Here is an 18,060-nt window from a genome sequence, read left to right as displayed (position 1 = left end):
CATGTATGATGATTGAAAATGATGTTTAATGACTCTAGGAGGTGGAAAAAGTGATTAATTGCAACCAATTTCTGTTTTGGACCAAAAATTGAAAAGTGAGGGTTTTGTGATGAACATTCTGTCCGAATTTTTAGGTCCTAGATAGAGGCCGAATTGGCCTTGGCTCAAAACATGAAAGTTGTAGATATTGATGTTTTAAGGGTGCCTGTAAAATTTCAGGGCATTTGGAGTAGTGTAGAATGAGATATGTCGTATTTACTATTGCTGTTCTGGGTTTCAGGATGGCCGAACTGAGCCTGTAAATGGGTTGTTTTGACTGGAATTTTTTTGGATTTGGGTGTTGAGGTCTTCTGATGAAATGTAGCTGGATGTCTTAGCTTACATATGCCTTTGGAATTTCGGCATTTGGACCTGTATAGACTGAGTTGTATTCATTACAGCATAGTGCAATTTGGGAACCTGCAATTACGGTTCTGGGTTGGTATTCTGCATTTTTGACCTGTTTGCACTCAAAACTGGGTTGAGTGACCTTCTGTAATGTTGTAGACCTATCTCCTAGCTTCGAAACGGTGTATCTTGCACCTTCATCCGACAATCGTAGCGCATTTGGTACCATTACCGCAAAATGACGTCAAAACTGTTTTTCTGGTTTTGAGCTTAACCTTCATTTCCGGACTTTTTCCTAGCTTGACTTGTCTTTGCACTTCTTGGAGCTTGCTGAATGGCTATTGGATGAACTTGTTGTTGTGTGTGTACCTTTGGGTTTGAATGAGAAGAATAATGAAGCCATGATGGCTGGAAAAGTTAGCAAATTTAGGGGAAGTGCTGTCCGAACTTTTAAAGGATTTGTTTGCATTGAGTTTGTGATCTAAGACTTGGGTTTGAGCAAGGCAATGATACATGATGGATGGTTTCTGAGCCGTGGAGGTGAGTGACCCTAAACTATTTCCAAAGTACTTGTGAAATGTTTCTTGCATTAATTATTCGATTGCATATCATGCGTGCTTGCATGTGAATTCATGACATGATTTGGCTTCAATGAGTTCTGGGAAAGTCTTGTGCTGGACACCAACGTCTCCACCTTGTTTATGGTTCATGTTCATGGTTATCTGGAGCACCGATGTTGCTCCCACTTTCGTGAGTTCGTGAGTTAATGTTAAATGAAATATTTGAGCGTTGGGTGTTCAAGTGCTATGATTTCACCGGCTCACGAGAGCACTAAACGGACATTTGATCTCTGAATCATGACATCATCGGAATTATCGAAATGCAACATTGTGAAATATATTTGCTTAATGATTTTTGCTGGTTACTCGCTGAGCTTCTAGCTCACCCCAAAAATATTTTATTCCCCTCCACAGGGCTCAAGGCGAAGGAAGGACTTGTAGTACTTGTGCACGTGTATGGATGGCCTAAACTTTGTACAATTTTGGATTTGGAATTATTTTATGTATATTTGGGATTAGTTTCCGCTGCATTTGTGACATGTAATTATTGGAGACGGATGTGTATTTGTGGACCAGTTGATGTATATTTGATTTTTATATTGTAATTTAATTGAGCACTGTAGTGAACGACTGAGTCCCGGCGAGAGATGGGCAGGCGGCCCGCCGAACCCTCTGGTTCGCCTTAGGGGGAGGTGGGGCTGTCACAAGTGGTATCAGAGCTTAGGCTTCAGATCTCTGTAGTGTATCCTAGGCTTGAAGTTTAGGATGCCGGACTGTGGGTTTGATTTAACTCTTGAGAGATTTGTGCGAGATGTCTTGACTTGATTGGTACAAGAGGGAATGTCGAGGACGACATTCTTTTAAGGAGAGGAGATTGTGACGCCCCGAAAAAAAATGAGTTTGAGAACCCGGAAATTTTTTTAATTTTCTAGGTTTTATTTTTTTAACGCCCGCCTTTTCTACATTTTCTTGATTATAAAAATTCCCCAGATAAAGTTTATGAGCAAAAATAGTTTTAAAATGATTTTTCTAGTATCGATTAGTTTTTGAGAAATTAAAAGCGTATTTTGGACGTCGGACCCGCAAGTGCGGTAAATGCATTATATTTTTGACAACTTGTTGGAATTTTGTATTAAGTGATATTATTTTACAAGGTGTTAAGATATTTGTCTTGGAGAGACAAGAAGATAATCTCAAGCTTAAAGAGTGACAAGTGTCACCTTGTTATTGAAGGTTGGACTTTGACATTTGACCATCTTACTACCTTTACCAAATAAGTACCAAATTGATCCAAAATTACCTTCATTCTTCATCATCTTGGCTGAGCTTCACAAGGAGAAAAGAAAGGAAAGCTTTCATCTTACTTCTTCATTTCTTGCTCCAATCAAACAATTTAACCGATTAAACTTGGATTTGCTCCATAAAAACCTTTCTCTTGGTAGTATTAAGGTGTGTAGTGAAGTGGTTTGAGAAGCAAAGGTGCTAAGTTGGGTCTTTTCTTGGGTTTGTAAGGTAAGTGACTAAGGAACCTTTCCTTTGATCTTGATAATGTTCAATTAGTGATTGGTGGTGGTTGAATAAGTGATTTTATGGTTGATTTCCTGATTTTGGTTGAAAATGATGAAGATTTATTATTTTTGGGGATTTTTCTGTTTTCATATGGATATGATTATGGGGTCATGTATGATGATTGAAAATGATGTTTAATGACTCTAGGAGGTGGAAAAAGTGATTAATTGCAACCAATTTCTGTTTTGGACCAAAAATTGAAAAGTGAGGGTTTTGTGATGAACATTCTGTCCGAATTTTTAGGTCCTAGATAGAGGCCGAATTGGCCTTGGCTCAAAACATGAAAGTTGTAGATATTGATGTTTTAAGGGTGCCTGTAAAATTTCAGGGCATTTGGAGTAGTGTAGAATGAGATATGTCGTATTTACTATTGCTGTTCTGGGTTTCAGGATGGCCGAACTGAGCCTGTAAATGGGTTGTTTTGACTGGAATTTTTTTGGATTTGGGTGTTGAGGTCTTCTGATGAAATGTAGCTGGATGTCTTAGCTTACATATGCCTTTGGAATTTCGGCATTTGGACCTGTATAGACTGAGTTGTATTCATTACAGCATAGTGCAATTTGGGAACCTGCAATTACGGTTCTGGGTTGGTATTCTGCATTTTTTGACCTGTTTGCACTCAAAACTGGGTTGAGTGACCTTCTGTAATGTTGTAGACCTATCTCCTAGCTTCGAAACGGTGTATCTTGCACCTTCATCCGACAATCGTAGCGCATTTGGTACCATTACCGCAAAATGACGTCAAAACTGTTTTTCTGGTTTTGAGCTTAACCTTCATTTCCGGACTTTTTCCTAGCTTGACTTGTCTTTGCACTTCTTGGAGCTTGCTGAATGGCTATTGGATGAACTTGTTGTTGTGTGTGTACCTTTGGGTTTGAATGAGAAGAATAATGAAGCCATGATGGCTGGAAAAGTTAGCAAATTTAGGGGAAGTGCTGTCCGAACTTTTAAAGGATTTGTTTGCATTGAGTTTGTGATCTAAGACTTGGGTTTGAGCAAGGCAATGATACATGATGGATGGTTTCTGAGCCGTGGAGGTGAGTGACCCTAAACTATTTCCAAAGTACTTGTGAAATGTTTCTTGCATTAATTATTCGATTGCATATCATGCGTGCTTGCATGTGAATTCATGACATGATTTGGCTTCAATGAGTTCTGGGAAAGTCTTGTGCTGGACACCAACGTCTCCACCTTGTTTATGGTTCATGTTCATGGTTATCTGGAGCACCGATGTTGCTCCCACTTTCGTGAGTTCGTGAGTTAATGTTAAATGAAATATTTGAGCGTTGGGTGTTCAAGTGCTATGATTTCACCGGCTCACGAGAGCACTAAACGGACATTTGATCTCTGAATCATGACATCATCGGAATTATCGAAATGCAACATTGTGAAATATATTTGCTTAATGATTTTTGCTGGTTACTCGCTGAGCTTCTAGCTCACCCCAAAAATATTTTATTCCCCTCCACAGGGCTCAAGGCGAAGGAAGGACTTGTAGTACTTGTGCACGTGTATGGATGGCCTAAACTTTGTACAATTTTGGATTTGGAATTATTTTATGTATATTTGGGATTAGTTTCCGCTGCATTTGTGACATGTAATTATTGGAGACGGATGTGTATTTGTGGACCAGTTGATGTATATTTGATTTTTATATTGTAATTTAATTGAGCACTGTAGTGAACGACTGAGTCCCGGCGAGAGATGGGCAGGCGGCCCGCCGAACCCTCTGGTTCGCCTTAGGGGGAGGTGGGGCTGTCACAAGTGGTATCAGAGCTTAGGCTTCAGATCTCTGTAGTGTATCCTAGGCTTGAAGTTTAGGATGCCGGACTGTGGGTTTGATTTAACTCTTGAGAGATTTGTGCGAGATGTCTTGACTTGATTGGTACAAGAGGGAATGTCGAGGACGACATTCTTTTAAGGAGAGGAGATTGTGACGCCCCGAAAAAAAATGAGTTTGAGAACCCGGAAATTTTTTTAATTTTCTAGGTTTTATTTTTTTAACGCCCGCCTTTTCTACATTTTCTTGATTATAAAAATTCCCCAGATAAAGTTTATGAGCAAAAATAGTTTTAAAATGATTTTTCTAGTATCGATTAGTTTTTGAGAAATTAAAAGCGTATTTTGGACGTCGGACCCGCAAGTGCGGTAAATGCATTATATTTTTGACAACTTGTTGGAATTTTGTATTAAGTGATATTATTTTACAAGGTGTTAAGATATTTGTCTTGGAGAGACAAGAAGATAATCTCAAGCTTAAAGAGTGACAAGTGTCACCTTGTTATTGAAGGTTGGACTTTGACATTTGACCATCTTACTACCTTTACCAAATAAGTACCAAATTGATCCAAAATTACCTTCATTCTTCATCATCTTGGCTGAGCTTCACAAGGAGAAAAGAAAGGAAAGCTTTCATCTTACTTCTTCATTTCTTGCTCCAATCAAACAATTTAACCGATTAAACTTGGATTTGCTCCATAAAAACCTTTCTCTTGGTAGTATTAAGGTGTGTAGTGAAGTGGTTTGAGAAGCAAAGGTGCTAAGTTGGGTCTTTTCTTGGGTTTGTAAGGTAAGTGACTAAGGAACCTTTCCTTTGATCTTGATAATGTTCAATTAGTGATTGGTGGTGGTTGAATAAGTGATTTTATGGTTGATTTCCTGATTTTGGTTGAAAATGATGAAGATTTATTATTTTTGGGGATTTTTCTGTTTTCATATGGATATGATTATGGGGTCATGTATGATGATTGAAAATGATGTTTAATGACTCTAGGAGGTGGAAAAAGTGATTAATTGCAACCAATTTCTGTTTTGGACCAAAAATTGAAAAGTGAGGGTTTTGTGATGAACATTCTGTCCGAATTTTTAGGTCCTAGATAGAGGCCGAATTGGCCTTGGCTCAAAACATGAAAGTTGTAGATATTGATGTTTTAAGGGTGCCTGTAAAATTTCAGGGCATTTGGAGTAGTGTAGAATGAGATATGTCGTATTTACTATTGCTGTTCTGGGTTTCAGGATGGCCGAACTGAGCCTGTAAATGGGTTGTTTTGACTGGAATTTTTTTGGATTTGGGTGTTGAGGTCTTCTGATGAAATGTAGCTGGATGTCTTAGCTTACATATGCCTTTGGAATTTCGGCATTTGGACCTGTATAGACTGAGTTGTATTCATTACAGCATAGTGCAATTTGGGAACCTGCAATTACGGTTCTGGGTTGGTATTCTGCATTTTTTGACCTGTTTGCACTCAAAACTGGGTTGAGTGACCTTCTGTAATGTTGTAGACCTATCTCCTAGCTTCGAAACGGTGTATCTTGCACCTTCATCCGACAATCGTAGCGCATTTGGTACCATTACCGCAAAATGACGTCAAAACTGTTTTTCTGGTTTTGAGCTTAACCTTCATTTCCGGACTTTTTCCTAGCTTGACTTGTCTTTGCACTTCTTGGAGCTTGCTGAATGGCTATTGGATGAACTTGTTGTTGTGTGTGTACCTTTGGGTTTGAATGAGAAGAATAATGAAGCCATGATGGCTGGAAAAGTTAGCAAATTTAGGGGAAGTGCTGTCCGAACTTTTAAAGGATTTGTTTGCATTGAGTTTGTGATCTAAGACTTGGGTTTGAGCAAGGCAATGATACATGATGGATGGTTTCTGAGCCGTGGAGGTGAGTGACCCTAAACTATTTCCAAAGTACTTGTGAAATGTTTCTTGCATTAATTATTCGATTGCATATCATGCGTGCTTGCATGTGAATTCATGACATGATTTGGCTTCAATGAGTTCTGGGAAAGTCTTGTGCTGGACACCAACGTCTCCACCTTGTTTATGGTTCATGTTCATGGTTATCTGGAGCACCGATGTTGCTCCCACTTTCGTGAGTTCGTGAGTTAATGTTAAATGAAATATTTGAGCGTTGGGTGTTCAAGTGCTATGATTTCACCGGCTCACGAGAGCACTAAACGGACATTTGATCTCTGAATCATGACATCATCGGAATTATCGAAATGCAACATTGTGAAATATATTTGCTTAATGATTTTTGCTGGTTACTCGCTGAGCTTCTAGCTCACCCCAAAAATATTTTATTCCCCTCCACAGGGCTCAAGGCGAAGGAAGGACTTGTAGTACTTGTGCACGTGTATGGATGGCCTAAACTTTGTACAATTTTGGATTTGGAATTATTTTATGTATATTTGGGATTAGTTTCCGCTGCATTTGTGACATGTAATTATTGGAGACGGATGTGTATTTGTGGACCAGTTGATGTATATTTGATTTTTATATTGTAATTTAATTGAGCACTGTAGTGAACGACTGAGTCCCGGCGAGAGATGGGCAGGCGGCCCGCCGAACCCTCTGGTTCGCCTTAGGGGGAGGTGGGGCTGTCACAAGTGGTATCAGAGCTTAGGCTTCAGATCTCTGTAGTGTATCCTAGGCTTGAAGTTTAGGATGCCGGACTGTGGGTTTGATTTAACTCTTGAGAGATTTGTGCGAGATGTCTTGACTTGATTGGTACAAGAGGGAATGTCGAGGACGACATTCTTTTAAGGAGAGGAGATTGTGACGCCCCGAAAAAAAATGAGTTTGAGAACCCGGAAATTTTTTTAATTTTCTAGGTTTTATTTTTTTAACGCCCGCCTTTTCTACATTTTCTTGATTATAAAAATTCCCCAGATAAAGTTTATGAGCAAAAATAGTTTTAAAATGATTTTTCTAGTATCGATTAGTTTTTGAGAAATTAAAAGCGTATTTTGGACGTCGGACCCGCAAGTGCGGTAAATGCATTATATTTTTGACAACTTGTTGGAATTTTGTATTAAGTGATATTATTTTACAAGGTGTTAAGATATTTGTCTTGGAGAGACAAGAAGATAATCTCAAGCTTAAAGAGTGACAAGTGTCACCTTGTTATTGAAGGTTGGACTTTGACATTTGACCATCTTACTACCTTTACCAAATAAGTACCAAATTGATCCAAAATTACCTTCATTCTTCATCATCTTGGCTGAGCTTCACAAGGAGAAAAGAAAGGAAAGCTTTCATCTTACTTCTTCATTTCTTGCTCCAATCAAACAATTTAACCGATTAAACTTGGATTTGCTCCATAAAAACCTTTCTCTTGGTAGTATTAAGGTGTGTAGTGAAGTGGTTTGAGAAGCAAAGGTGCTAAGTTGGGTCTTTTCTTGGGTTTGTAAGGTAAGTGACTAAGGAACCTTTCCTTTGATCTTGATAATGTTCAATTAGTGATTGGTGGTGGTTGAATAAGTGATTTTATGGTTGATTTCCTGATTTTGGTTGAAAATGATGAAGATTTATTATTTTTGGGGATTTTTCTGTTTTCATATGGATATGATTATGGGGTCATGTATGATGATTGAAAATGATGTTTAATGACTCTAGGAGGTGGAAAAAGTGATTAATTGCAACCAATTTCTGTTTTGGACCAAAAATTGAAAAGTGAGGGTTTTGTGATGAACATTCTGTCCGAATTTTTAGGTCCTAGATAGAGGCCGAATTGGCCTTGGCTCAAAACATGAAAGTTGTAGATATTGATGTTTTAAGGGTGCCTGTAAAATTTCAGGGCATTTGGAGTAGTGTAGAATGAGATATGTCGTATTTACTATTGCTGTTCTGGGTTTCAGGATGGCCGAACTGAGCCTGTAAATGGGTTGTTTTGACTGGAATTTTTTTGGATTTGGGTGTTGAGGTCTTCTGATGAAATGTAGCTGGATGTCTTAGCTTACATATGCCTTTGGAATTTCGGCATTTGGACCTGTATAGACTGAGTTGTATTCATTACAGCATAGTGCAATTTGGGAACCTGCAATTACGGTTCTGGGTTGGTATTCTGCATTTTTTGACCTGTTTGCACTCAAAACTGGGTTGAGTGACCTTCTGTAATGTTGTAGACCTATCTCCTAGCTTCGAAACGGTGTATCTTGCACCTTCATCCGACAATCGTAGCGCATTTGGTACCATTACCGCAAAATGACGTCAAAACTGTTTTTCTGGTTTTGAGCTTAACCTTCATTTCCGGACTTTTTCCTAGCTTGACTTGTCTTTGCACTTCTTGGAGCTTGCTGAATGGCTATTGGATGAACTTGTTGTTGTGTGTGTACCTTTGGGTTTGAATGAGAAGAATAATGAAGCCATGATGGCTGGAAAAGTTAGCAAATTTAGGGGAAGTGCTGTCCGAACTTTTAAAGGATTTGTTTGCATTGAGTTTGTGATCTAAGACTTGGGTTTGAGCAAGGCAATGATACATGATGGATGGTTTCTGAGCCGTGGAGGTGAGTGACCCTAAACTATTTCCAAAGTACTTGTGAAATGTTTCTTGCATTAATTATTCGATTGCATATCATGCGTGCTTGCATGTGAATTCATGACATGATTTGGCTTCAATGAGTTCTGGGAAAGTCTTGTGCTGGACACCAACGTCTCCACCTTGTTTATGGTTCATGTTCATGGTTATCTGGAGCACCGATGTTGCTCCCACTTTCGTGAGTTCGTGAGTTAATGTTAAATGAAATATTTGAGCGTTGGGTGTTCAAGTGCTATGATTTCACCGGCTCACGAGAGCACTAAACGGACATTTGATCTCTGAATCATGACATCATCGGAATTATCGAAATGCAACATTGTGAAATATATTTGCTTAATGATTTTTGCTGGTTACTCGCTGAGCTTCTAGCTCACCCCAAAAATATTTTATTCCCCTCCACAGGGCTCAAGGCGAAGGAAGGACTTGTAGTACTTGTGCACGTGTATGGATGGCCTAAACTTTGTACAATTTTGGATTTGGAATTATTTTATGTATATTTGGGATTAGTTTCCGCTGCATTTGTGACATGTAATTATTGGAGACGGATGTGTATTTGTGGACCAGTTGATGTATATTTGATTTTTATATTGTAATTTAATTGAGCACTGTAGTGAACGACTGAGTCCCGGCGAGAGCTGGGCAGGCGGCCCGCCGAACCCTCTGGTTCGCCTTAGGGGGAGGTGGGGCTGTCACAAGTGGTATCAGAGCTTAGGCTTCAGATCTCTGTAGTGTATCCTAGGCTTGAAGTTTAGGATGCCGGACTGTGGGTTTGATTTAACTCTTGAGAGATTTGTGCGAGATGTCTTGACTTGATTGGTACAAGAGGGAATGTCGAGGACGACATTCTTTTAAGGAGAGGAGATTGTGACGCCCCGAAAAAAAATGAGTTTGAGAACCCGGAAATTTTTTTAATTTTCTAGGTTTTATTTTTTTAACGCCCGCCTTTTCTACATTTTCTTGATTATAAAAATTCCCCAGATAAAGTTTATGAGCAAAAATAGTTTTAAAATGATTTTTCTAGTATCGATTAGTTTTTGAGAAATTAAAAGCGTATTTTGGACGTCGGACCCGCAAGTGCGGTAAATGCATTATATTTTTGACAACTTGTTGGAATTTTGTATTAAGTGATATTATTTTACAAGGTGTTAAGATATTTGTCTTGGAGAGACAAGAAGATAATCTCAAGCTTAAAGAGTGACAAGTGTCACCTTGTTATTGAAGGTTGGACTTTGACATTTGACCATCTTACTACCTTTACCAAATAAGTACCAAATTGATCCAAAATTACCTTCATTCTTCATCATCTTGGCTGAGCTTCACAAGGAGAAAAGAAAGGAAAGCTTTCATCTTACTTCTTCATTTCTTGCTCCAATCAAACAATTTAACCGATTAAACTTGGATTTGCTCCATAAAAACCTTTCTCTTGGTAGTATTAAGGTGTGTAGTGAAGTGGTTTGAGAAGCAAAGGTGCTAAGTTGGGTCTTTTCTTGGGTTTGTAAGGTAAGTGACTAAGGAACCTTTCCTTTGATCTTGATAATGTTCAATTAGTGATTGGTGGTGGTTGAATAAGTGATTTTATGGTTGATTTCCTGATTTTGGTTGAAAATGATGAAGATTTATTATTTTTGGGGATTTTTCTGTTTTCATATGGATATGATTATGGGGTCATGTATGATGATTGAAAATGATGTTTAATGACTCTAGGAGGTGGAAAAAGTGATTAATTGCAACCAATTTCTGTTTTGGACCAAAAATTGAAAAGTGAGGGTTTTGTGATGAACATTCTGTCCGAATTTTTAGGTCCTAGATAGAGGCCGAATTGGCCTTGGCTCAAAACATGAAAGTTGTAGATATTGATGTTTTAAGGGTGCCTGTAAAATTTCAGGGCATTTGGAGTAGTGTAGAATGAGATATGTCGTATTTACTATTGCTGTTCTGGGTTTCAGGATGGCCGAACTGAGCCTGTAAATGGGTTGTTTTGACTGGAATTTTTTTGGATTTGGGTGTTGAGGTCTTCTGATGAAATGTAGCTGGATGTCTTAGCTTACATATGCCTTTGGAATTTCGGCATTTGGACCTGTATAGACTGAGTTGTATTCATTACAGCATAGTGCAATTTGGGAACCTGCAATTACGGTTCTGGGTTGGTATTCTGCATTTTTTGACCTGTTTGCACTCAAAACTGGGTTGAGTGACCTTCTGTAATGTTGTAGACCTATCTCCTAGCTTCGAAACGGTGTATCTTGCACCTTCATCCGACAATCGTAGCGCATTTGGTACCATTACCGCAAAATGACGTCAAAACTGTTTTTCTGGTTTTGAGCTTAACCTTCATTTCCGGACTTTTTCCTAGCTTGACTTGTCTTTGCACTTCTTGGAGCTTGCTGAATGGCTATTGGATGAACTTGTTGTTGTGTGTGTACCTTTGGGTTTGAATGAGAAGAATAATGAAGCCATGATGGCTGGAAAAGTTAGCAAATTTAGGGGAAGTGCTGTCCGAACTTTTAAAGGATTTGTTTGCATTGAGTTTGTGATCTAAGACTTGGGTTTGAGCAAGGCAATGATACATGATGGATGGTTTCTGAGCCGTGGAGGTGAGTGACCCTAAACTATTTCCAAAGTACTTGTGAAATGTTTCTTGCATTAATTATTCGATTGCATATCATGCGTGCTTGCATGTGAATTCATGACATGATTTGGCTTCAATGAGTTCTGGGAAAGTCTTGTGCTGGACACCAACGTCTCCACCTTGTTTATGGTTCATGTTCATGGTTATCTGGAGCACCGATGTTGCTCCCACTTTCGTGAGTTCGTGAGTTAATGTTAAATGAAATATTTGAGCGTTGGGTGTTCAAGTGCTATGATTTCACCGGCTCACGAGAGCACTAAACGGACATTTGATCTCTGAATCATGACATCATCGGAATTATCGAAATGCAACATTGTGAAATATATTTGCTTAATGTTTTTTGCTGGTTACTCGCTGAGCTTCTAGCTCACCCCAAAAATATTTTATTCCCCTCCACAGGGCTCAAGGCGAAGGAAGGACTTGTAGTACTTGTGCACGTGTATGGATGGCCTAAACTTTGTACAATTTTGGATTTGGAATTATTTTATGTATATTTGGGATTAGTTTCCGCTGCATTTGTGACATGTAATTATTGGAGACGGATGTGTATTTGTGGACCAGTTGATGTATATTTGATTTTTATATTGTAATTTAATTGAGCACTGTAGTGAACGACTGAGTCCCGGCGAGAGCTGGGCAGGCGGCCCGCCGAACCCTCTGGTTCGCCTTAGGGGGAGGTGGGGCTGTCACAAGTGGTATCAGAGCTTAGGCTTCAGATCTCTGTAGTGTATCCTAGGCTTGAAGTTTAGGATGCCGGACTGTGGGTTTGATTTAACTCTTGAGAGATTTGTGCGAGATGTCTTGACTTGATTGGTACAAGAGGGAATGTCGAGGACGACATTCTTTTAAGGAGAGGAGATTGTGACGCCCCGAAAAAAAATGAGTTTGAGAACCCGGAAATTTTTTTAATTTTCTAGGTTTTATTTTTTTAACGCCCGCCTTTTCTACATTTTCTTGATTATAAAAATTCCCCAGATAAAGTTTATGAGCAAAAATAGTTTTAAAATGATTTTTCTAGTATCGATTAGTTTTTGAGAAATTAAAAGCGTATTTTGGACGTCGGACCCGCAAGTGCGGTAAATGCATTATATTTTTGACAACTTGTTGGAATTTTGTATTAAGTGATATTATTTTACAAGGTGTTAAGATATTTGTCTTGGAGAGACAAGAAGATAATCTCAAGCTTAAAGAGTGACAAGTGTCACCTTGTTATTGAAGGTTGGACTTTGACATTTGACCATCTTACTACCTTTACCAAATAAGTACCAAATTGATCCAAAATTACCTTCATTCTTCATCATCTTGGCTGAGCTTCACAAGGAGAAAAGAAAGGAAAGCTTTCATCTTACTTCTTCATTTCTTGCTCCAATCAAACAATTTAACCGATTAAACTTGGATTTGCTCCATAAAAACCTTTCTCTTGGTAGTATTAAGGTGTGTAGTGAAGTGGTTTGAGAAGCAAAGGTGCTAAGTTGGGTCTTTTCTTGGGTTTGTAAGGTAAGTGACTAAGGAACCTTTCCTTTGATCTTGATAATGTTCAATTAGTGATTGGTGGTGGTTGAATAAGTGATTTTATGGTTGATTTCCTGATTTTGGTTGAAAATGATGAAGATTTATTATTTTTGGGGATTTTTCTGTTTTCATATGGATATGATTATGGGGTCATGTATGATGATTGAAAATGATGTTTAATGACTCTAGGAGGTGGAAAAAGTGATTAATTGCAACCAATTTCTGTTTTGGACCAAAAATTGAAAAGTGAGGGTTTTGTGATGAACATTCTGTCCGAATTTTTAGGTCCTAGATAGAGGCCGAATTGGCCTTGGCTCAAAACATGAAAGTTGTAGATATTGATGTTTTAAGGGTGCCTGTAAAATTTCAGGGCATTTGGAGTAGTGTAGAATGAGATATGTCGTATTTACTATTGCTGTTCTGGGTTTCAGGATGGCCGAACTGAGCCTGTAAATGGGTTGTTTTGACTGGAATTTTTTTGGATTTGGGTGTTGAGGTCTTCTGATGAAATGTAGCTGGATGTCTTAGCTTACATATGCCTTTGGAATTTCGGCATTTGGACCTGTATAGACTGAGTTGTATTCATTACAGCATAGTGCAATTTGGGAACCTGCAATTACGGTTCTGGGTTGGTATTCTGCATTTTTGACCTGTTTGCACTCAAAACTGGGTTGAGTGACCTTCTGTAATGTTGTAGACCTATCTCCTAGCTTCGAAACGGTGTATCTTGCACCTTCATCCGACAATCGTAGCGCATTTGGTACCATTACCGCAAAATGACGTCAAAACTGTTTTTCTGGTTTTGAGCTTAACCTTCATTTCCGGACTTTTTCCTAGCTTGACTTGTCTTTGCACTTCTTGGAGCTTGCTGAATGGCTATTGGATGAACTTGTTGTTGTGTGTGTACCTTTGGGTTTGAATGAGAAGAATAATGAAGCCATGATGGCTGGAAAAGTTAGCAAATTTAGGGGAAGTGCTGTCCGAACTTTTAAAGGATTTGTTTGCATTGAGTTTGTGATCTAAGACTTGGGTTTGAGCAAGGCAATGATACATGATGGATGGTTTCTGAGCCGTGGAGGTGAGTGACCCTAAACTATTTCCAAAGTACTTGTGAAATGTTTCTTGCATTAATTATTCGATTGCATATCATGCGTGCTTGCATGTGAATTCATGACATGATTTGGCTTCAATGAGTTCTGGGAAAGTCTTGTGCTGGACACCAACGTCTCCACCTTGTTTATGGTTCATGTTCATGGTTATCTGGAGCACCGATGTTGCTCCCACTTTCGTGAGTTCGTGAGTTAATGTTAAATGAAATATTTGAGCGTTGGGTGTTCAAGTGCTATGATTTCACCGGCTCACGAGAGCACTAAACGGACATTTGATCTCTGAATCATGACATCATCGGAATTATCGAAATGCAACATTGTGAAATATATTTGCTTAATGTTTTTTGCTGGTTACTCGCTGAGCTTCTAGCTCACCCCAAAAATATTTTATTCCCCTCCACAGGGCTCAAGGCGAAGGAAGGACTTGTAGTACTTGTGCACGTGTATGGATGGCCTAAACTTTGTACAATTTTGGATTTGGAATTATTTTATGTATATTTGGGATTAGTTTCCGCTGCATTTGTGACATGTAATTATTGGAGACGGATGTGTATTTGTGGACCAGTTGATGTATATTTGATTTTTATATTGTAATTTAATTGAGCACTGTAGTGAACGACTGAGTCCCGGCGAGAGCTGGGCAGGCGGCCCGCCGAACCCTCTGGTTCGCCTTAGGGGGAGGTGGGGCTGTCACAAGTGGTATCAGAGCTTAGGCTTCAGATCTCTGTAGTGTATCCTAGGCTTGAAGTTTAGGATGCCGGACTGTGGGTTTGATTTAACTCTTGAGAGATTTGTGCGAGATGTCTTGACTTGATTGGTACAAGAGGGAATGTCGAGGACGACATTCTTTTAAGGAGAGGAGATTGTGACGCCCCGAAAAAAAATGAGTTTGAGAACCCGGAAATTTTTTTAATTTTCTAGGTTTTATTTTTTTAACGCCCGCCTTTTCTACATTTTCTTGATTATAAAAATTCCCCAGATAAAGTTTATGAGCAAAAATAGTTTTAAAATGATTTTTCTAGTATCGATTAGTTTTTGAGAAATTAAAAGCGTATTTTGGACGTCGGACCCGCAAGTGCGGTAAATGCATTATATTTTTGACAACTTGTTGGAATTTTGTATTAAGTGATATTATTTTACAAGGTGTTAAGATATTTGTCTTGGAGAGACAAGAAGATAATCTCAAGCTTAAAGAGTGACAAGTGTCACCTTGTTATTGAAGGTTGGACTTTGACATTTGACCATCTTACTACCTTTACCAAATAAGTACCAAATTGATCCAAAATTACCTTCATTCTTCATCATCTTGGCTGAGCTTCACAAGGAGAAAAGAAAGGAAAGCTTTCATCTTACTTCTTCATTTCTTGCTCCAATCAAACAATTTAACCGATTAAACTTGGATTTGCTCCATAAAAACCTTTCTCTTGGTAGTATTAAGGTGTGTAGTGAAGTGGTTTGAGAAGCAAAGGTGCTAAGTTGGGTCTTTTCTTGGGTTTGTAAGGTAAGTGACTAAGGAACCTTTCCTTTGATCTTGATAATGTTCAATTAGTGATTGGTGGTGGTTGAATAAGTGATTTTATGGTTGATTTCCTGATTTTGGTTGAAAATGATGAAGATTTATTATTTTTGGGGATTTTTCTGTTTTCATATGGATATGATTATGGGGTCATGTATGATGATTGAAAATGATGTTTAATGACTCTAGGAGGTGGAAAAAGTGATTAATTGCAACCAATTTCTGTTTTGGACCAAAAATTGAAAAGTGAGGGTTTTGTGATGAACATTCTGTCCGAATTTTTAGGTCCTAGATAGAGGCCGAATTGGCCTTGGCTCAAAACATGAAAGTTGTAGATATTGATGTTTTAAGGGTGCCTGTAAAATTTCAGGGCATTTGGAGTAGTGTAGAATGAGATATGTCGTATTTACTATTGCTGTTCTGGGTTTCAGGATGGCCGAACTGAGCCTGTAAATGGGTTGTTTTGACTGGAATTTTTTTGGATTTGGGTGTTGAGGTCTTCTGATGAAATGTAGCTGGATGTCTTAGCTTACATATGCCTTTGGAATTTCGGCATTTGGACCTGTATAGACTGAGTTGTATTCATTACAGCATAGTGCAATTTGGGAACCTGCAATTACGGTTCTGGGTTGGTATTCTGCATTTTTGACCTGTTTGCACTCAAAACTGGGTTGAGTGACCTTCTGTAATGTTGTAGACCTATCTCCTAGCTTCGAAACGGTGTATCTTGCACCTTCATCCGACAATCGTAGCGCATTTGGTACCATTACCGCAAAATGACGTCAAAACTGTTTTTCTGGTTTTGAGCTTAACCTTCATTTCCGGACTTTTTCCTAGCTTGACTTGTCTTTGCACTTCTTGGAGCTTGCTGAATGGCTATTGGATGAACTTGTTGTTGTGTGTGTACCTTTGGGTTTGAATGAGAAGAATAATGAAGCCATGATGGCTGGAAAAGTTAGCAAATTTAGGGGAAGTGCTGTCCGAACTTTTAAAGGATTTGTTTGCATTGAGTTTGTGATCTAAGACTTGGGTTTGAGCAAGGCAATGATACATGATGGATGGTTTCTGAGCCGTGGAGGTGAGTGACCCTAAACTATTTCCAAAGTACTTGTGAAATGTTTCTTGCATTAATTATTCGATTGCATATCATGCGTGCTTGCATGTGAATTCATGACATGATTTGGCTTCAATGAGTTCTGGGAAAGTCTTGTGCTGGACACCAACGTCTCCACCTTGTTTATGGTTCATGTTCATGGTTATCTGGAGCACCGATGTTGCTCCCACTTTCGTGAGTTCGTGAGTTAATGTTAAATGAAATATTTGAGCGTTGGGTGTTCAAGTGCTATGATTTCACCGGCTCACGAGAGCACTAAACGGACATTTGATCTCTGAATCATGACATCATCGGAATTATCGAAATGCAACATTGTGAAATATATTTGCTTAATGTTTTTTGCTGGTTACTCGCTGAGCTTCTAGCTCACCCCAAAAATATTTTATTCCCCTCCACAGGGCTCAAGGCGAAGGAAGGACTTGTAGTACTTGTGCACGTGTATGGATGGCCTAAACTTTGTACAATTTTGGATTTGGAATTATTTTATGTATATTTGGGATTAGTTTCCGCTGCATTTGTGACATGTAATTATTGGAGACGGATGTGTATTTGTGGACCAGTTGATGTATATTTGATTTTTATATTGTAATTTAATTGAGCACTGTAGTGAACGACTGAGTCCCGGCGAGAGCTGGGCAGGCGGCCCGCCGAACCCTCTGGTTCGCCTTAGGGGGAGGTGGGGCTGTCACAAGTGGTATCAGAGCTTAGGCTTCAGATCTCTGTAGTGTATCCTAGGCTTGAAGTTTAGGATGCCGGACTGTGGGTTTGATTTAACTCTTGAGAGATTTGTGCGAGATGTCTTGACTTGATTGGTACAAGAGGGAATGTCGAGGACGACATTCTTTTAAGGAGAGGAGATTGTGACGCCCCGAAAAAAAATGAGTTTGAGAACCCGGAAATTTTTTTAATTTTCTAGGTTTTATTTTTTTAACGCCCGCCTTTTCTACATTTTCTTGATTATAAAAATTCCCCAGATAAAGTTTATGAGCAAAAATAGTTTTAAAATGATTTTTCTAGTATCGATTAGTTTTTGAGAAATTAAAAGCGTATTTTGGACGTCGGACCCGCAAGTGCGGTAAATGCATTATATTTTTGACAACTTGTTGGAATTTTGTATTAAGTGATATTATTTTACAAGGTGTTAAGATATTTGTCTTGGAGAGACAAGAAGATAATCTCAAGCTTAAAGAGTGACAAGTGTCACCTTGTTATTGAAGGTTGGACTTTGACATTTGACCATCTTACTACCTTTACCAAATAAGTACCAAATTGATCCAAAATTACCTTCATTCTTCATCATCTTGGCTGAGCTTCACAAGGAGAAAAGAAAGGAAAGCTTTCAT

This window comes from Coffea arabica, chromosome 1e (genome assembly GCF_036785885.1).
Source record: "Coffea arabica cultivar ET-39 chromosome 1e, Coffea Arabica ET-39 HiFi, whole genome shotgun sequence".
Taxonomy (NCBI): domain Eukaryota; kingdom Viridiplantae; phylum Streptophyta; class Magnoliopsida; order Gentianales; family Rubiaceae; genus Coffea; species Coffea arabica.
This window is presented reverse-complemented; position numbering follows the sequence as displayed.